Here is a 21373-nt window from a genome sequence, read left to right as displayed (position 1 = left end):
ATCACACAGTACCAAGCTTGGCACCAATATGTGATCGAGAAGCAACAAGTGGAGGTTGCTGAGCTAGACTTTCCCCAAACTCCAGAATCAAAATGTTGTGTCTTGTTAGGTTGTCCCTACCCTATTTTGTCTTATATGGGTACAAGTGGAAAATGTAATATTATTTGTAATTACGTTGTGAGTGAAATCCCAAGTGTCAATATTGGAATATGAAAAGTCATCATGTAATGTAATGTGTTATTTTGTGAAGAAGTTGAAGAGTCGTGAGGGTAGTCCAAAGGTCACAAAGGGGAGTTGAAGATTTACCCCCTCTTGTTATAAATAGAACCTCATACCTCATGTAATAGGCTTTTGGGAGCCAAGCTTTTGCCTAGGCTTAGGCTTAGGAAGAGCTTGGGAGTATTGTGAAGAAGCTTGGCTTCTTCATAGTGTAAAGAGAGTATACTTCTTCAAAGGAGTAGGTGTTCTTCACTGTAATGTTCCACTATTAGGGCTAGTGGTCGTCAATGGTGTATGTATGGATGGAATTTTCACTTATAATAATAAAATCAGAGCCAACACGCTTTCATGCATATGTTGTTAACATAGTAGGGCTATTATTAATGTATTGGAAATGTATTTTATTTAACTTACGCGTATGCTTATGAACTATTTTGTTTTCATTTTTACGAATCTTGTTGAACACGTCTTGTTGGATCCACTCATCACTTTAACTTGTGGACTATTCCGCATCTTAGCTCGTGATGTCATTCCGCCTATGTGTTTCTTTCAAGTTGCGTACTATTACAGGCTTCCAAGGGGTGCACTTCCTTTTCCCTTAGTGCATTAGAACCTTCATGCATTGCACTTGACTCTCCGCAGGGTCACACACTTTCTCTCACTCAAATTGATCATACTTTTCTATGCATGTTCATGTGGTCAAGGCATTACATTACCACCCACTGTTGGGACTCCTACTCCAAATGGTGTGAAGTCTAGTTGGGACTTCATATTAGGGAGATCCATTGAATGTTGGCGGGTCCATCACCATCGACATTTCTGGCGCTAAAAGGTGGTCCAAATGACAAGTTGAGCCCTTGAAGTTTGTTTTGAATTTCTGCACTCATTTATGACTTCTTCCCAAATCCTACTCCCAACATGTTTTTCCAGGGACATAAAATTACAAGTGCCAATGAATATCATTGATGACTTGTCACATCTTAAATTTGATGGCAAGGGTTGAACAACCTTGCTTGAGCATACTGATCATTTTCTTCAATTTTGCATAGATCACAACATCCCCCTTGAGGATGTTGGTTCATTGTTGTTTATTCTCACATTCGAAGTGCGTGTAAGGAAATGGTGTTACACAATGACCGATGCCTCCATACACTCTTTCGAGCATCCTATCACAGAACTGTCTCACACTTTTGACATGTTCGATTGTAAATGTTTAGGCAAGAAAATTTTAGAATTTCGAAAATCACCTGATGAACCATGGCATCGTTTTTACATTTGTTTTATGCATTTATGCTTTGAATATCCAGAAAATAAAGTCGATTGGGATTTCTTGGCTAGAAGATTTCAATATCTTGTTTACATTTATGCAAATCCATACGAGTTAGAATCTTTAGAACCTCTCCCAACATACCTCAATGTTAAAGCTTCTAAATCTGAGACGGACAAGGTTGCTGTTCCAAGTGACTCTCTGTCACCTTCTCATCAAACAACTCTAGCTCCGTAGTTCGAGGTGGGAGAAATTGAGAATTCACCTGCTGATCTACCACCATCTTTTCCCACCTCACATACTTAGAATTTCAGCGCAGGTTTGGACTGTCAATTTGATGATTGTGATGAAGTATTATATCCTTGTTCTCCAGCCTTTGGTCCTTCTGATCCTCTAGATTGTGATGTGTTGTGTTCACCTATTTCAAATCTCTCTTGTGATGTTCACGAGGATCAAGTGTTGGATGGAGTTTGTGTTGAGCAACCAACTTGTGATATCATTCATGATAATTATGTGGGGGAGCTCATAGTTGAACAAGAATCTGCGACGAAGGATGATTCTCTTCTTTCCACACATCTCCTTCATCATTCTGACATTTCCCACGATTTTGTCATTTCTGTTGAATCTTGTGAAAATTTAGTTCCTAATGATGTTGCTACTTCTAATCATTCACATAACACGTGGGATGCCAGTTCTTCATCCAAATGTGGAGAGGATGAATCTTCTACTCTTAATCTTCCTAATCCCTCATCTATATTTCTGAAAACTTAGAGGGTAAAATTTATTGTTCTTCATCTTCCCTTTTTGCGATTCATTAGATCATGAGGATGACTTCATTTGTGATATTGAATTTTCTGATTGTGGCTATCACGACCTCTTCATTATTTCATTCGGTCATGATTATGATTTTTCCACCACTAATCTTTCCCAACCATCGATTTGTGATGATCTACCTACTGATGAGTTAGAACTTCCCCAAGTTTTCGAGGCATTTCAGCTCGAACTGATGTTTATGTCAGGCTCTCATATTCTTGAGGTTAGTTCCTCTTCCAATCAGAATAGTGTTGAATCTTCTGAGGTTCCTCATCACTCTATCGCACATATTGAAAATCAATCTGTCTTACAATTATCATACCCTCCATCTGTATTACACGATCCTATCGCTCAGTCATTGGACGAGTCGTACGTGGTGAGCACTATTGCAAAATGAAAAATTTATTATTTCTTCATGTTCACTCGCCTTCACAGTTCGAAAGTGTGTGCCTACTTTTCTGCAGCTCATAATGTGTTTGGACACCATGGTACATTCATAGAGTGTCTTTCATGTGCTTTCTATTCTTACTTTTCTGTGAGTTCATTCAAACTTTGAATGTTTTGGTTTGTATTGGCTTATCTTTCTTACTTGTTAGTATGCTTGTATCTCTTTCTTGACATTCATGCTGTCACCTACATGGGCCAACCAATGTGTCGATGGATGCATTAGAAGTATCACTTTATGTAAGTTGGCCTATGTTCTGCTTAGGTTAGGAGTAGGAGTAGTTGTGTTATTTTCTTGTTTGCTTCCAAGAAGAACGCATACTACTATGACCACTTGGTTATCTATTTATTCCCTCTCTTTATGTGAATCTTGCATTTCTTCTAGTCGATGATACCCTGATGGAAAATTTGTTCCTTTCGGAGAGAGGCATGGTGAAATCACAATTCTTGCACTTTTAACTAGTACCGCATACTCTAATCTATCTTCTATTTTCGGTTAACCCTTTTCAACTAAGTTGAGTAGAGTAAGGAGAGGGAAAAAACCTTAACAAGTATTTCATAGGTATATATAAATATCCTTATCTGAAGGGACAACCTCTTTTGCTTTCAATAATTCAGGATCCCTCTTCTATCCCATGAACTAAATAAGTGCCTATCCATAGTTCTTTGAACAAATGAAAAGAAAAATGAAATAAAGGGCGAAAGAAGAGAAAGGCTTCCTACGTAGAGAGGTGAAGCAAGTAACTCTGTCGGGGTACTGTCCAGGCTCGTTGGCAGTGAAGCAATGCTTGTGTTCCTAAAGTGACTCTGTCGGGGTATTGTCCAGGCTTGCTAACATCGGAGCAACACCAGAGATGAAACTAAAACTATGGAAATATATTTTACTTGTGCATATATATACTACTCATCCCTAATCGAAACAACTCAATTTGACTTGGCTTGGTATGTGTGTTACCAATGAAGAGAATGGAGGGACTAGATCTTTAACTCTAGCTAAGTGAAGAAGCTATGATGATCAAAGAACTGAACAATACTTCTGGAAGAGTTAAACCTGCTTTGCATGGGAAAAGGTCCATATAGAGAGTTGGAGTTCTACCAGTGTGTCGCCAATGTTGTAGCAGCTACAACCACCCTCCAAAAATTTTCCCATGCTTCGATTTTGGAGCCTTCCTTCTTATCCACAAGAGCTCATCTTACATTGATCCAGGTATTCATGCTTCGACTAAGACTTATATTTCTCATTTGTGCGTGTGCTTACTTGTTTTCACACTTAGCTTATTCTTCTAAGTCACAAGTTGATCTCCCAACTTGGTCACACAAAATTTATAGGCTTGGCTCCAAAAACTGCACAATCCTTGAAGGCAGTCAACCTTGATGATTGGAATTGTGCAGTTCATACTAGCAGTCAACCATGAGCTCAGAAAATACGCAGTAATGGAAGGAAGTCAACCTTGATGATTGGAATTGTGTGGATCATACAGGAAATTAGCCTTGAGCTTAGAAATTGTACAGTCATGGAAGGCAACCGAGCACTGAGTCTAGAAACTGTGCAACCCTCACTAAACTCAGAAATTGTGCAGTGCACATTGAGCCAGAAAGTTGCCCAATTCCCCAGAAATGCGCAGTCTTTCTCGGCATTGTGCATGGAAATTTCACCCCCAAGAAAAAACTAAACCTAAGGGGAAAAAGCCATCCCTAGGAAATAGGGATCTAGTTTTAATATCCCGAAGGAGGCACTTTCGCTATTTTTAGAAACTTCCACCAAGTGTCACCTTTTCCTTGACTTTAGGCATGCACCTTGTAAATTCCAATTTTCTCAATTCTATGTAATGGATGCCTCTAGAGCTCATTTGTCCATTTGATCATCAAGCTATAGCATTCATAAGGAGATCAAGGAACCTTTGGAGCATTGTTGTCGCTTTTCTGGGTGAGTTTTGCTTTTATCGCTTTTTGCCATTTTTTGTCGCTTTTTGTTGTTTGGCTTGTGTGAGTGTTGTTTCACTTGTTTCTCTTCTTGGTTACTGGTGTTTTAAATTTATTTAGCTTGTAGAAGTGTTGTTTCAGTCTATCATTTTCCTTTCACAAGTGTCGCATTGATTTTATTTATTTTTCACTAACGGTGGCTATCTCGGTGACTCTCCTCACATACTTGAGTTTCTTTTTGTTTGTTGAGTTTCTGCACTTTTTTTCATCGATTTATCCTCACTTAGTCAGACTTGCACTCAAGTTTGTATTATCACTAAGTTCCTCTCATTTTTCATGCCTCCATTGGGAAGATTTGCACTTCCCTTGAACGAATTTTTCCTTACCCAGTGGGGCACTACGCAATCCTAAGGCTCAAGCTCCAAGCTTGGTCTTTGGAACTTTATAGTGTGCAGTACATGTTGGCCCCAATTGCACATTGCGTAGTTCCAGGGCTCATCATGTCAACCTTGGCCACTGAGACTACTCAATGTGTAGTCTCTCTCAGGCTCTGCCTAGGATGAATTGCGCATTGCACGATCTCTAGCCCTAGGTTGTATCCTTGGCTGCTAGGATTGTGAAATGCACAGTTCCCAGAGCCTGTCAGTCCCTCTTGTAGGTGAAAATTGTGCAATCCCTCTCATCAGATGCCTGGATTGCTACTTGATCATGTTGTGGAGTTATATTTGCAAGAGCTAATGTTTACTTTCCATGAGTATCCTTTTTGTCCCATAGATACCACACTCGTGAAGCACTTCTCTACAGCGGAAATTGTTACTATGGCACCAAAGAGAGATGCTTTAAGAGAGCCCACTAAAAGAAGAACTGAGGAAGCATTTGAGCAAGCGCCAGTTAACTTGAAAATATATGTGGACACTCAATTCTTCATAGAAAAGGAGTCAACACTAACATGACAACAAGTCTAACAACAATAGCAAAAGGAAACAATCTAGTTCAAGATCAAGGAAAGAGAAAGTTGTTGACATAATAGAGGGAGAACAAAGCTGTAGAGTGAAAGTGGATTCAATCTTCATGCATGCACCTTTGAAAGCATAAACAAAAGGAAGCAGAGGATACAAAGAGTAGAGTGGAGGAAGATAGAAAAGCAGACTTGCAAGTAGAAGAACTGAGATCGAAGCAAGCAAAAGAAGAAGCTGAAGGAAAAATAAGAGTTGAGGAGGAGGGAACGAGAAGAGAAGCAGGAAGAAGAACAAGGGAAAGGCACGATGACACGTGAAACAACACCGATACAAGTTAAAGAGTTGGAACAATTAGCAGCTGAGGAAGAAGGTGAACAGATGTAGGATCGAGAGATTTCTCAGCAGATTAAGCAATTGATTGAAGTGATAGACATGGAGTTGTAATAAGAACTGCATCATGAATATGTTGACCTGATGTCAAGAGGACCATAGGTCATCCTTCAATCTCTACCACCTCTAGCAGCAGAGCCAACCCCGAGTGAGCAAGGAGATGTGCTTCTCCTTGATGATGATCTAGTGATGGATATGTACAATCTATCATTCAATGAGTTTCAAAAGAGGATTGTAGAAGCGTAGAGGAATAACTTTTCGTATGATCATGCTTCACTTGCATTCATCAAAGAAAGGGTGATAGTGTCAGATACCAGGAAGAATCCAACTACCATTATCGAAGCCAGCTTGGCCTATGTAGGACCAACAAGATCAAATGTCCGATATTTGACGACCGAGAATGAGCAATTGGCACAGAACTTGCAGGATGCTAGGGAAGAGGCAAAACAACTCTGAGCAGTAGCACATAATGCAGTTTTCACATTGTGTAAGATGAGCGCAATGATATTTGTTGAAGTATCAACACTTGGAGAAACGATGCAGAAGCCTATGACGGGTTTGTCACTGTGCATAAAGCAATTGTTCGTTTGCATTGCCTATGGAAGCATAGCATGTTGAGAATGCAACAAGATGATGGAGCTTAGTGGAAAGGAGTCGCCTTCACTAAGTGGGCCCGCAGGCAAATTATGGCGCAAAGTCTATTTTTAGACTATGTCTATTTTTAGACATATGGATCATGGTCTATGAGTTGCAGGTTTTTATTTATGGATGATTGGTCATGTTGGGAAAAATAGATGGACTTCTATTTTTGGATCACAGCAGGAGTGATCAGAGTCTATTTTTAGACTGCTAGTCAAAAATAGAAAAGTCAAATATTATTGTCTCATAATAATATTTAGACTATAAACTTTATCTTATTCTCTTGGAGCACTTCAGTTTGAGCTACAGATGTTGCACATGTAGCTTTCAGAAGGAAATACGCTTTTCTTGTGAGTCAGTTGAGCTATTGCATGCAGGACATCAGTTAGAACTCATGCATGTGAGTTTTGTGGAGTTGGATGTGGAGTTGATGGAGTTGTGTTCAGTTTGACTTGGTTAAACTAGTTGTAATTAGTCTAACTGCAAATAGACTAGTGATGAGTGATGTGAATTAATTGATTAAATTAATTCACTAAGTATTAACTCATAATGAAACTGAAGAATACATCAGTTAACTCAGTACATGTATAGTTCAGTGGAGACAGGTGTTAGAGGTTGAGATTTCTATCAATTATGACTATAGTTGTGCATGAGATCTTGCATAAGCAATGTATTGAGTATGCCCATGATAATTGCCCAGTATATGCCCATTGAAATAGCCTGTGCTCACGTGATTCCCAGTGTGAGTGATTATCACATGGTATTGTGTGCAATCGAGGCAGGCAAAGCAGCGGAGAAGATTTGAACCCGTGACTTGTTCGAATCTGAGCTAGTTTTGTGTGTAACAGGTGGAGATAGTGCTGGATACTTGAGAGGAGTATTGTACTATGTAATGGTACATGTTCTCAATCATTAATATACAGATAGTGTGGGGTTTTCAGCTGTAAGCTTTCCCCGGGATACATACTGTGTTAATGTGTGCATGCTATTGATGTTTCATTGTTTTTGATGCTGCTAAATTGATGATCAATGTAGAGGAGGTTATGTATTATGCATGTATTCTGAAATAGTGTATAATCAGGATAATATCTGTTGAATATGTGTTTATTATTCAAAATTTCTACATAGCAAAGAGTTTGTTAAAAATTTCAAAAACATACATGCTTCCACCGCTTATGTACAGAAGTGGAAAATGCGGTATAAAGGGGCCTTGCTTGACTTAGTGAAGAAAATGTAGCCATATGCAGAGCTGGAGAAATTGAAGGTTCAAATGTTGATTTAGAACAACAAGCAACTCGCCTCATTCATTGGTAGCACACATGCCTTATATGTGCGGTTGTACACTAGTTTGGATGTCTTGGTGAGAACACACAAGATCCCATCAATCAGCTCCCTCACCAAAGCTAAACCCAAGAACTGAGTCTGATAGGAGGTTGAAGAGTACTTGGAGTAGCTAAGACAAGATGCCACCAGGGAAGGCTTGGAGTTGAGAGCACACATGCAAAATTTCATCAGTGGTCTTGTAAAAGTCAAAAAAATGTTTCTCATGATTTAGAACGAGTTGGACACAGGTTCCAAGACAGTGTACCCAGATGCCATGGAGGCTAGAGTCCGCTTCCAGCAAGAGACTGTTAAGTAGTTTTGACACACCATCACACAGTACCAAGCTTGGCACCAATATGTGGCCGAGAAGAAACAAGTGGAGGTTGTTGAGTTGGACTTCCCCCAAACTACAAAATCATAATGTTGTGTCTTGTTAGTCTGTCCCTACCCTATTTTGTATTATATGGGTACAAGTGGAAAATTTAATATTATTTGTAATTATGTTGTGAGTGAAATTCCAAGTGTCAATATTGGAATATGAAAAGTCATCATGTAATGTAATGTGTTATTTTGTGAAGAAGTTGAAGAGTCATGAGATAGTCCAAAGGTCACAAAGGGGAGTTGAAGAGTCACCCCCTCTTGCTATAAATAGAACCTCATAACTCATGTAACGGGCTTTTGGAAGCCAAGATTTTGGTTAGGCTTAGGCTTAGGAAGAGCTTGGGAGTATTGTGAAGAGGCTTGGCTTCTCCATAGTGTAGAGCAAGTATACTTCTTTGAAGGAGCAGATGTTCTTGACTGTAATGTTCCACTATTGGGGTTAGTGGCCATCAATGGTGTATGTATGGATGGAACCTGTATGTATGAATGGAACTTTCACTTATAATAATGAAATCAGAGCCATCATGCTTTCATGCATATGTTGATAATATAGTAGGACTATTATTGTTGTATTTGCAATGTATGTTATTTAACTTATGCATATGCTTATGAACTATTTTGTTTTCATTTGTACGAATCTTGTTGAACACGTGTTGTTGGATTAACACATCACTTTAACTTGTGGACTATTCTGCATCTTAGCTCGTGATGTCATTTCACTCATGTGTTCCCTTCAAGCTGTGTACTATTATAGGCTTCCAAGGGGCACACTTCCTTTTCCCTTCGTTTGTTGGAACCTTCATGCATCACACTTGACTCTCCGCAGGGTCACACACTTGCTCTCACCCAAAGTTATCATACTCTCCTCTGCGCGTTCCTGCAAGCAAGGCATAACATTACCACCCATTGCTGGGACTCCTACTCCAAACAGTGTGAAGTCTACTTGGGACTTCATATCAAGGATATCCCCTTAATGTGTTAGCCTCACTCTCTTAAAAATCAATAATAAATCTAGTTATTAAATTAAATAAATAAAATCATGAGAATTCCTCAAGCTAAGGATTTTAGTTTGGATGAGAGATTCTCTCCAACTAGCTCTCCTAAATTAGTGTGTAAGTTGAGAAATTGTCTCAACCAAGTGAGTCTAAGATAGACGCACTATCTTAGACTCACTATCTTAAGACCACTTGCTCATGTATTTAAATGTATTATTAAATTATTTGAATAAGAGAGACTTACATGAGCATGAGAGACCATATGATGGCTCTTCGCCAGTTTCCACCAGTTTATTGTTTTGTGAGTTAATTTGTTGTGCATATGGTGATATGGCTATGTGATTCTTCTTCATCTAGCTTTGTCAACAGGTTCCTTACCCATCCGGAGCAAAAGTGAGTGACATCATGAGGGGAGCAAAGGAGGGAAACCAAGGTTGCATGGAGAGCCTTGCTTTCCCTAAAACCACAACCCAAAATTCAAGATATGAGATATATCCTTAGATTTGTTGAAACCCACAATAAGAAAACATCTTGCTATAGGGTAGATATTGACTTTGACAGAAATGAGTGATTTCCACTGCTCATGATCCAAGAGTGAAGGTCGACCAAAATTTGGCCACAATTTAAAGAACCTGCAAATTAAACTGACATCAGAAAAGAATTTAGCCTCGCTTAACATCTCATCCACACTCAGAACCTTGATAGCAAGAGCATAAAAAATTGGGATCCTAGAAGAGAGGGAACTAGAGATAAAGGGATTTTAAAAGATTCCGAGTAGGTGAAGACGATCCCGCAAGGTGACAGCTTGGAGAGGAATTCACAGCACCACAAAATGAAAGAGGAGGCATTGCTAGACGAAAACCTCCTTGACAAGAGGTGGGCTTGGCACACAAAATATCAGATGATGAAGAAAAACCGCGCAATAATGAGGGTCCATCGAAGGAAGATTTCACTTCAGAGTTTACCAACAAGGAAGCTAGGTATGAGACACAAGAGGACGTAACACCATCAAGAGAACCAGAAGTCAAGCCTTTATCCAAGGATGACTGGAAAGTGATTTTGTCCCATAAAGTAGCCATTTATGGTGGAGGGGAATTCCTAACGATCGAAACCGACATAATCCAACTTTCCACTGCTAAGAAAAAAGAAGACAAGATTCTTACATTGGATGAATAAGAGGAAAGAACACCCATCACAGAAAGGAGGTGGAGCAATGGTTAGCTAGAGCCAAAACCTAGTCACCACCTCTTAGTAGCGTGCAAAAGCCAATAGTGAAAAATTTTCTTTTCTTAATGAAAACTTTGTTTACAACACACAGTATTTTGTTTAATATATATTTTTGAAGTAGTTATTAATTTTTGGAACAAATAATTATAATATATATAATTTTGTAAAAAACTAGAAACCTAAAATATTCATTTTTGAAAAGATATCATAATGTATAGAATTTTGACTTACTTAAAAAAAATTCCACGAAAATAAAGTGATATAAGTGCGAGGTAATTGATGCAGATTTTAACGAATTTTAAATGGAGTTGTCTATAATGCGACTTTTTGGAGATTCCGGTGACGGAATCCGGCGGAAGAAATTGAGGTTAAATCTTGATTTGTTGCAGTTAAAATGGTTTTTTAACTGCATATTTGGATTCAGCACCCTGAAAAACCCTTGAGACGCTTTCATTGTGCAGAAACTAGCTATCAAACTTGCGATTCCAATAAATTCCTACCGGATTTCGACCGGAAAAACCCGCCGGAAAGGCTTTCAAAAAGTCGCGTTATAGACAACTGCATTTTAAATAGCCTAAATTGTTAATCTTTGGAAAAATTAATATAATGCATAGAATTTTGACTTAAACGAATTCTTAAAAAAAGAGTGATATAATTGTTAGGTAATTGATGCAAGTGAGAAAAGTATTATTTCACAGGTTAGACATCATTGTTGTCTATGAGTAAGTGTTCTAATAATTTCTACTTTATTAGAATTGTGAGGTTGGTGTTGTGATAATTTGGTTTTGTAGTTTATGGTTATGGCTGAGAATTTGAAATGTATTAGTATATGATATTGTAAGTCTGTGGTTATGAGAAGATGGAAATAGAAGATAATTATATAGTTTTTTTTTGTTTTATATTTGATAATGTTTTTTCATATAATGTTTATTTATTCAATTAATATATATTTAATGTTTTAAATGATTTATATTTAATTATTTTTATATTTAATTAATTAAATAATTGAGTAATAAATGTATAATTTTTTTATATATAATTTTATGAAATTGAGATAATATTTGTAAACTATTGTAAACATTTTTTAATATTAGGGTATCAATATTTTATAATATTATGAAATTTTAAATTATATAAATTAATATTTTTCATATTTCAAATTAATTAATTATTAGTTTTATTTAAATTTTATGAAGTAATAGAAATATGAAAATGAAAGAACAAGTTTAAGTATATAATTTCTACACATATATATGTCTTCCACAAATAAATGAGTATATGATTTATTGTAGGAAACAAAATGTAAGAGAAAACTTAACAAGAAGGTGATGTCTATACTCTATTCTCTTTGCTTTGGTTGTAAAATGCACATACAAGGAAATGATAATTCACTATAGAGCTACTTTTTGACATTGCGCCTTGAATGTCGACTACAAAATCCTCCTTCTCCCCTATTATACTCACAAAATACCATTCTCAGGTGTTTTCTCTGCTATGGGACAAGATACAATGCTAAAGAATGGAATTATTTTTCCTTCTAGTGGCCTAGAATTTAATATAACTTGATAGTTGTCTTGAGGCAGGGTTTTGACTTCTTTAACCCTCAACTGTGATAAGGTTTTGGATCTTCTAGGATATTCTCAAAAGTTCACATATAACTATCCCCACATGTAAATAATGGGGGGTTGATGTGGCATCCACTCCTATCATGGTATTCAACAAGGTAGGTCAACTTACACGAGGCATAACTTTTGCATATGAGCTTCAATTGATGTGTTTTTGCATTGTTGGAAAGGTATTGATGAGTAGATCAACATAAGGGCGTGGACACAAGTTCTTGAAAGTGCAACCTCAAAAAATATTGTTTGATGCCTCAAAATGACTCCAAAAGGTTTCAAACCACAATTCTCCAAACTGAGACCTACCACTAAAATGAGCTTACATATTGATTCCTCCAAATTTTCCACTCTTAACATATCAAGATAGATGATAAATTATATGATGATTCATTTTTAATCATACCTTGCCATTTAGGGAGCTTTTGATCCCCAAAAGCTTTATTGAATGAGGCGATGACATTTTCTTTCTACCTTCTCTTTGAAACATCATTTTGCTTTACTTAGAGGTTGTGCTTTCTTCCCAATCTACCAAATAGCATATTGCCCCTGTCTCATAGCTTTAGACTTCTTTTACAAAATTGTATCTTTAGCTAACTTTATCTAAATATATGGTGCTAAATCCTCTATAATATATAAAATTTATTTTTCTCTTAATCCATTCTTTTATTAAAATTAAAAAAAATAAAAAAATAAATTATTTAATGATTGAATTCAAATCACTCGAAATTATACTTAAAAAAACAAAAACAAAACAAAACAAAACATTTTTTCCTTAAGGTACCAAATCCAATAAGATTTGAAAATCATATAATTACATTTTAAAGATAGGTGACCACGTCTCTATCGTTTGGTTCCCTTATATAGATGTTGGAGGAACCATGCCTCAATAGTTTGGCTTGCTTACCTTAGCCAGGAATGTTTAGAATCATTCTTATATTTATTTTGGCACATTTTTTCGTGGAGTTATTTTATTTTTCACTAATAATTATTATTAAATATAGGTTTTTAAAATAATGTAAAGATAATTAAAGATATATTAATTTTTTTATTATATATGTGGGGTTAAATTTATAAGATTTAATGTCACGATCTCATCATAAACTACATATATACAACAGTAAAATTTTCTTTTTGTTTATAGTAGTTAATCCCTTAAAAGTCACCCCGCGACTAACAAGGAAACCATGCCTAAGGTATTTCAACCCAGGCCTACGCGCATGACTATAATTAAACTTTATATTAATTGTTCTTATTTCCCACCGAGAAGGTAATGTCTCCTACGCATATCACTTATGGTATAATGTGCAACCCTTGGGTGATATGGTGCAACCTTAATCCTTATATCCATTACACATGTTTAATATGGCGCCAGATGGTATACGGGAGTTAACCCAGCTCACCCAGTCCAGGGCCAGGTGGCATAGGCCCACGTGAACCCATGTGACTCTTGGGAGGTTGACCCTCTGTGGGTTTCGCGCCAGGACCTCCCGCCTAAACGGACGATGGGGATCATCCTACCACATCGTATGGCTCAGATCAGTTTAAGGGTTTGGCGGATAATACATAAGGCACGGGGTTCTTCGGCTCAGTTCATTTGCACACTGCAGACGCAGCCGAGCCATTCCGCAGCTCGATAGTTCTCATACAACCACACCAGCTCTTGCCTCACTGTTCAGGTATTGAACTTTCCGCCTTACGATCTGGTATTCTAGTTTCAGTTAAGCTCACCTGGTAAGCATTGCTTATTCCTTGAAACCCTTGGTTGCCTCGACTGATCCAGGTTATTTACATTGAATGGTTCTATACAGGAGGGCTTGTCTCCACGGTTTCCTACCACCTGCAGGAAGAATTTGCTGGCTACGGATATTCCAGGTAAGTTTATCTCCGCCGTTTAAGCGTTTTCCCCTGTAAGAGAAAGTCTGTTTATGAAGTTGGATTGACATCATCTTCTGGTCCGAGCCGTGGCTCATGACATCCCATTTATATGTCTCAGGTCTGGCTACTGTTTGTTCAAAACCCTGGTTGCGTTATGCAGGCGGCCTCCTCATGCCAGACCTGTATTGCGTGAACCTTTTGGGTTAGCTAGGACATGATCATGGCTACATGCCGTTTGTATATTTGTATATTTGGAATTGAACTGGATTCCCCGGAACCGGAATGATTAAGTCAAATCTATGTATATGTTTAAGCGTTTCTATTACAGTTTAATAGAGCTTCTATGTTTCGGCTTACAGGCTCTATCGAAGGGTTTTATGACCGACTCTGTCTTCTATACTACCAGTTATGTATGAAATGCTTAATCGTTCAACTGTTAATACTGCATTAACGTCTTCGTTTACATGTAACTTAATACCCTACAGGGTTTATCGACAGTAACGAGTTATTCTGCTACAGACTTTGGTATAATTCTTGAATCCTTATAGATTGGTTATATTTCGCATGGCATAACTCTCAAATCTTTATAGATTGAATATATTTCGCATGCATATGTATTCGAGGTTCTTTATGTGTCTCATGTTTCTTTTATTGCGGCACTACGGGGTAAGACTTGCATTCGATATGATGAATGCCGAGTCAAACCCTCTCCGCATACATAGTCACTATTATCCGTGGCTGGTATTGCCTGCGTTTGATAAATGCACAATCTTTAGTTTCCGTGCTTTTCTTATAGCGTTAGCCCTAACAATATTCTGCGAATAGCGCTTAAGATCTTAACTTGCATGGTTAAGCGGAGTTTCCTTTCATGGTTAAACACTCAAGTTTTGGCTAATAATGAACATAAACCCTCGACAGCAATTTCTAATGTCTTTTACTTACACGGTGTTAATATTCTTGTAAAGGCTCTCGGATTCTGCAGTCTTATTATTTATGAAGAATCTCCTTGATTTACACAGCGTTGATATTTGTATGAGCGCTAGTTCTGCGCTGGTTCTATGACTGTGTTTATTTAAAGTTCTGTAACTTCCTATGACTGTTTAGCTCGACTTCATCTCGCAACCGAGAGGTTCTGTTTACTCATTCATTCATTCCTGTCTACGGATGTACTGTTGCGGTCTCTCCAACCGCTTTAGGGTTTAGTTCTGTTTTAAGCAATTTTATCATAAATACTCATAATCATTACAGTAGATGAATATGTGACTTTAGTCACAGTAGTCTAATTTGCAGACTGGAATTATATGCATTAATCTTTACAATAACTACAGTTATCCTCTTATTTATTATCTAGTGAAAAGAAAGCATAGATAACTGTACTCTGTCGGTACACTACCGATACCTGTTTTCAAGCTAGAACTCTGTAGAAAATGCATACCTGGCAACCTGCTACCGGCGTTCCTACTCCAAGAGTTCACCTGCAATCACTTTTGCTCTTATCCTCCCAACCTTGAGATCCACTTCACGTAGGATTCTCCCCCCGAGCCGTCTTGCAGGCCTGCAGCCCTCAACAAGACTTACGCACTGCTGTGCTAGGTTATCTGGTCTCTACCAGACTTAACCTCTTTTCTCTCTCTTCTCTCTTTCTTGGAATTCCTTTCCTGTCTGTTCCTGAACAGCCCAGAGGTTTTCCTTCCCCGGGACTTTTCCTGGGTGAGAGACAGTTCTTTCAGTTTCATAACTGATTCTTTTCTTAAAATAGAAAATCCTCCCCAGGAGGCTGCCAGCATTTCCAGAATATACACATGTGAAAATAAATCAATATATCAACTTCCTTAATTAAATAATGTCATTCAGTAACAATAAGTAACCACTCATACAATTTCTTACCACAGTAATTACTCAAAATTACAAGTTACCCGGGGTCATCACATCTCCCCCCCCTAGGATTGGACATCGTCCCGATGTCTATTCCCATTAAATAAATTTGGGTAAACTTTCCTAATGAGTTCCTCGTCTTCCCATGTAGCCTCCTCAGGCCCATAGTGCTGCCACAACACTTTAACTTGGGTAATAACCCGTTTCCGCAGCCGCACTTCTCTCCGGTCGAGAATGCTCTGTGGTTCGACCAGAACCTCGCCTTCCGGTTCGACCTGCAGACAACCAATACCTTTAATCAGTTTCCTATTGCGTATATCTGCATAATCAAAACAACCGGATTAATTCTTACCCGCACATCTTGCCATCGGATAACATGTTTAGGGTCATATACATATTTCTTTAGGACAGACACGTGGAACACATTGTGAATCCTAATGTGACTTGGCAAGGCAAGTTGGTAGGCCACTGGCCCCACTCTAGCCAAGATCTGAAAAGGTCCAAAGTATCGAGGAGCCAGCTTGGCGCACCCACTCCACTGCAGTGTGCTCCTTCTGGCTTGAATCCTCACAAACACATGGTCACCAACCTTATACTCTGTGAATCTTCTTTTCCTGTCCGCAAAGCTTTTCTGTCTGTCTTGTGCAGCCTTTAAGTTGGCCCGCACTCTTTTCACCATATCTTCCATTTCTTTAAGCATTTCTGGACCCAAACTCAGCTTGTCCTCAGGTCCACCCCAACTTGAGGGTGTGCGGCACTTTCGTCCATACAGGACCTTGAAGGGGCTTAGCTGGGTTGAGGTATGATATCCGTTATTATAGGAAAATTCGACCAGATGTAAATACTCTTCCCATTGGCCTGGTTTTAGCATCACATACGCCCTCAACATGTCTTCCAACACCTGATTAACTCGCTCAGTTTGACCATCAGTTTGCGGGTGATAGGCCGTGCTAAAGTTCAACTGAGTACCCAACTCAGCAAACAATGTCCTCCAAAAAGTGGAAGTGAATTTCACATCACGATCTGATATAATTACCTTTGGCAACCCATGCAACCGGAACACATTCTGCATAAAGAGGTGAGCAATTTGCACCGCCTTGTAAGTGGACTGCACAGGTATAAAGTGTGCTGCTTTACTCAACTTATCAACCACTACCATGATAGAGTCATTGCCCTTCTTTGTTCGTGGCAACCCAGTTATGAAATCCATGGAAATGGTTTCCCATTTCCACTCCAGAATAGGCAAAGGCTGTAACAGTCCTGCTGGATGCTGATGTTCTACCTTAATTTGCTGGCATTCCAAACACCGCGCCAAATACTCAACTACCTGTTTCTTCATTCCTGGCCAATAATATTCCTTCTTAAGCGCAGTGACCATCTTTTGGTACCCTGGGTGGCCAGTGTAGTGGCTGATATGAAACTCATCCAAAATCAGCCTCTTAAGGTCATTTGAATCAGGTACATACAATTTCTTATTAAAACACAGCATTCCAGCACTATCTAGTGTGTAACCTTGCTGTAATCTTTCATTAACAGATTGCTGTACCTGCTGTTTTAAGTGCTGGTATTCAGAATCGCGACTTGCTGCTGTTTTTATTTGTTCAACCAGCGAATTCCGCCACTTGCTGACTGAAAGTTCACATAAACAATGAACCTTTCGACTTAATGCATCAGCCACTCGGTTTTCTTTGCCCTTTAAATGCTTTATCTCGAAATCAAACCCACTTAGGAAATCTGCCCAACGGCCTTGTCTCGCATTCAGGGTAGGTTGGCTGAAATAATGTGTCAGACTGTGATGGTCTGTTAACAACAGGAATTTCCTCCCTAGGAGGTAATGTTGCCACATTTTCAGCACATGAATAACAGCTGTTAATTCCAAATCATAAGCAGAGTATCTCTGCTCGTGCTCTTTTAGTTTCCTTGATTCATACGCTATTACTTATCCTTCCTGCATTAATACTCCTCCCACACCCTCCTTGCTTGCATCGGTGCACACCACGTAATCCTTATTAGGATCAGCTATACTCAGGATGGGTGCAGTGGTGAGTAAGTGCTTCAAGCGGTCAAAGCTCTGCTGACATTCTGGTGTCCACCTAAATACCTTCCCTTTTTTCTGCAATGAGGTGATAGGATAGGCTATTCTAGAAAAACCTTCCACAAACCTCCGGTAATAGCTAGCTAATCCCATAAAAGATCTGATATCAGCAACATCCTTGGGTATGGGCCATTCCATAATAGTTTTTATTTTCTCGGGGTCCACTGCAATTCCTTCTTTAGTGATTACGTGGCCCAAATACTGGATCTCCTCCTTGAAGAAATCACATTTACTGAACTTAGCGTATAACTGATGTTCTCGAAGAGTTTGTAACACCATCCTAAGGTGTTCTTCGTGTTCCTCTTGGGAACGAGAATATATCAGAATATCATCAATAAATATCAGCACAAACTTGTCCAAAAACCTGTGAAACACGCTGTTCATCATACACATAAAGGTGGCAGGTGCATTGGTCAAACCGAAAGGTAGCACTACAAATTCGTAGTGTCCATAGCGTGTTCTGAAGGCGGTTTTGGCAATGTCCTCATCTTTAATCCTGATCTGATGATAACCAGATCGCAAATCGATCTTGGAAAATACTTTTGCCCCTTTCACTTGATCAAAGAGTTCATCTATCCTAGGTAAGGGATACTTGTTTTTGACCGTGAGCTTATTCAGCTGTCGATAGTCTATACACATACGTAGAGTTCCATCCTTCTTTTTCACGAATAAGACTGGAGCTCCCCACGGTGATACACTGGGGCGGATGTAATGTTTATCCAACAGCTCTTGCAGTTGCATCTTCAATTCTGTTAATTCTGGTACACTCATTCGGTATGGTGCTCGTGATACTGGTGCTGCTCCCGGTATTAATTCTATAGTGAAGTCTATGTCCCTCTTTGGGGGCAGCCCTGGTACCTCTTCAGGAAAAACATCTGCAAATTCCTGTATTACCGGGATATTGCCTAGTGCAGACATCTTATCTTTCTGGTTTGCATAACCAACTTGAATGGCGTAAATCTGACATTTCTTTTTGAGACATTTAGCTAACTGAGAAGCAGTGATAGGTCGAATCTGGACAGGGTGTTTAATCCCCTGCAATTCTTGCTGCTGCCCCAAGTCATCCTTGTAATAAATGGTTTTGGTTTTGCAGTTTACCAAGGACCAATGCTTTTCCAGCCAATCCATACCAATCAGGATGTCATAAGAACCTAATGGGAGTACATTCAGGTCTGCTGTTATTGGCTGTCCAGCTACGCTGAAGGAACAGTTATTAATTTTAGCTAGAACCCGTCTCTTGGCTCCCGTAGCTAACTGTACCAACCATGGATTTTTGAACTTTTCCGATGATAGCTTACATTGTTCTACTACTTTTGGGCTAACATAACTTAAAGTAGCTCCTGGATCAATAAGAACAATTATAGAAAGATTTGTAATCTTACCTTCAAACTCCACCATGGTCGGTTGATATTCCGCTTGTCGGTCCTCCAAGGCTGCGTTAATTCTTGGTACGCTGTGTGCCACATCCCCAATGGTTGATGCTTCGTGGATTTGAGATATTTGGTCAACTCCTTTACGCTGTGGGCAGTTTTTAACATAGTGCGGTCCTCCACATCCCCAAAACTGGACTGGAGGTCTGGTCCCTTCAATCTCTGATCTGGCAGGTGGTTCGCTGACCCTGCTTTCACTTGGCTTAGCCCGGAAGGTACCTTTGGTTATGTTTCTGTTAATCTGCCCCTTCCCAGCACCCTTACCGCCATTTCCACGACTGCCTTTGTTATTACCAGCAACTCTGTTGCCTTTTCTTTCATTCCATCTTTTGTTTGAAATGTCTCCTTTTTGTTTGTTCTGCTGGTAACAAATTCTTGCCTTACGAATTGCCTCATCCATGGTTCGGGGATTGTCAAACTCAATACGTTCCCTTATGTAGGCCGGTAGGCTGCTCACGAACCTCTGCACTTTGGCCTTTTCCTCCTTGATATATGGCACATAACGAAGCAGGGAAGTGAAGCGGTTAATGAATTCATCCATGGACTGCTGTCCCAGTCGTAAATCATGGAATTCCCGTGCCTTCTCATCATAAAAACGCTCGGTTAGATATCTCTCCTTAAAGTATTTCTGAAACTTTTCCCAAGTGATGTTCTGTTCACTTACTCCTTTTACAATTTTAATTTCTTCCCACCACAAAGTTGCTTTGCCCTGTAGCTGGAAGATGGCCAGCCGCGCCTTCAGATTCTGGTCATATTCATACAGCTGGAAATACTTGTTAATATTAATTAACCAAGCCTCTGCCGCTTCTTCCTGCTCTCCATCGAAATGTGGAGGTTTAATTTTCCGGAATTCTCCCTGTAATTCCATTTTCTGTCTCTTTGAGGTCTGCTGCTCTAGTACATTGTCAGAATGGTCTTCCTTCTCCTCTGATATTTCAGGTGCGTAATCCCGTTCTTCAGTTGCCCTTTGCTGTTCTGCACTGGGGTTGGCTAATGGTGGATTTTGTTTGTCTGACAGACTTTTCAATATTCTTTCCTGCTCCACTGTCAATCGCGCGTTGTCTTCTCGCAGACGCGCCATCTCACTTTTCAGCTCTTGAACAGTTTGCAGTATTGCCAGATTGGTACTGCGTGTCTCTGCACCAAGCTGTATCCACAGCTCTGGATTTTCCTGAGGGACGCTGCCAGCTCCCTGTATTTCCTCCATCCTGCTTGTTGACTGTTAGCAGATGGCTGTTTCTGTATTGATCTCCTAATTGGTACACAAGAAAATCAATTAGCTGCATTATCTCTTCCTCATATATGCATTATATGGTAATTTACCATGCAGCTGGAACTTACTTTACTGCTCCAGAGGCCACAGTTTTGAAACCTCTGCTCTGATACCACATTGTCACGATCTCATCATAAACTACATATATACAACAGTAAAATTTTCTTTTTGTTTATAGTAGTTAATCCCTTAAAAGTCACCCCGCGACTAACAAGGAAACCATGCCTAAGGTATTTCAACCCAGGCCTACGCGCATGACTATAATTAAACTTTATATTAATTGTTCTTATTTCCCACCGAGAAGGTAATGTCTCCTACGCATATCACTTATGGTATAATGTGCAACCCTTGGGTGATATGGTGCAACCTTAATCCTTATATCCATTACACATGTTTAATATGGTGCCAGATGGTATACGGGAGTTAACCCAGCTCACCCAGTCCAGGGCCAGGTGGCATAGGCCCACGTGAACCCATGTGACTCTTGGGAGGTTGACCCTCTGTGGGTTTCGCGCCAGGACCTCCCGCCTAAACGGACGATGGGGATCATCCTACCACATCGTATGGCTCAGATCAGTTTAAGGGTTTGGCGGATAATACATAAGGCACCGGGTTCTTCGGCTCAG

This window comes from Pinus tabuliformis, chromosome J (assembly GCF_031772625.1).
Source record: "Pinus tabuliformis cultivar Carrire ecotype Pingquan chromosome J, CPIR1, whole genome shotgun sequence".
In the NCBI taxonomy this organism is placed as follows: domain Eukaryota; kingdom Viridiplantae; phylum Streptophyta; class Pinopsida; order Pinales; family Pinaceae; genus Pinus; species Pinus tabuliformis.
This window is presented reverse-complemented; position numbering follows the sequence as displayed.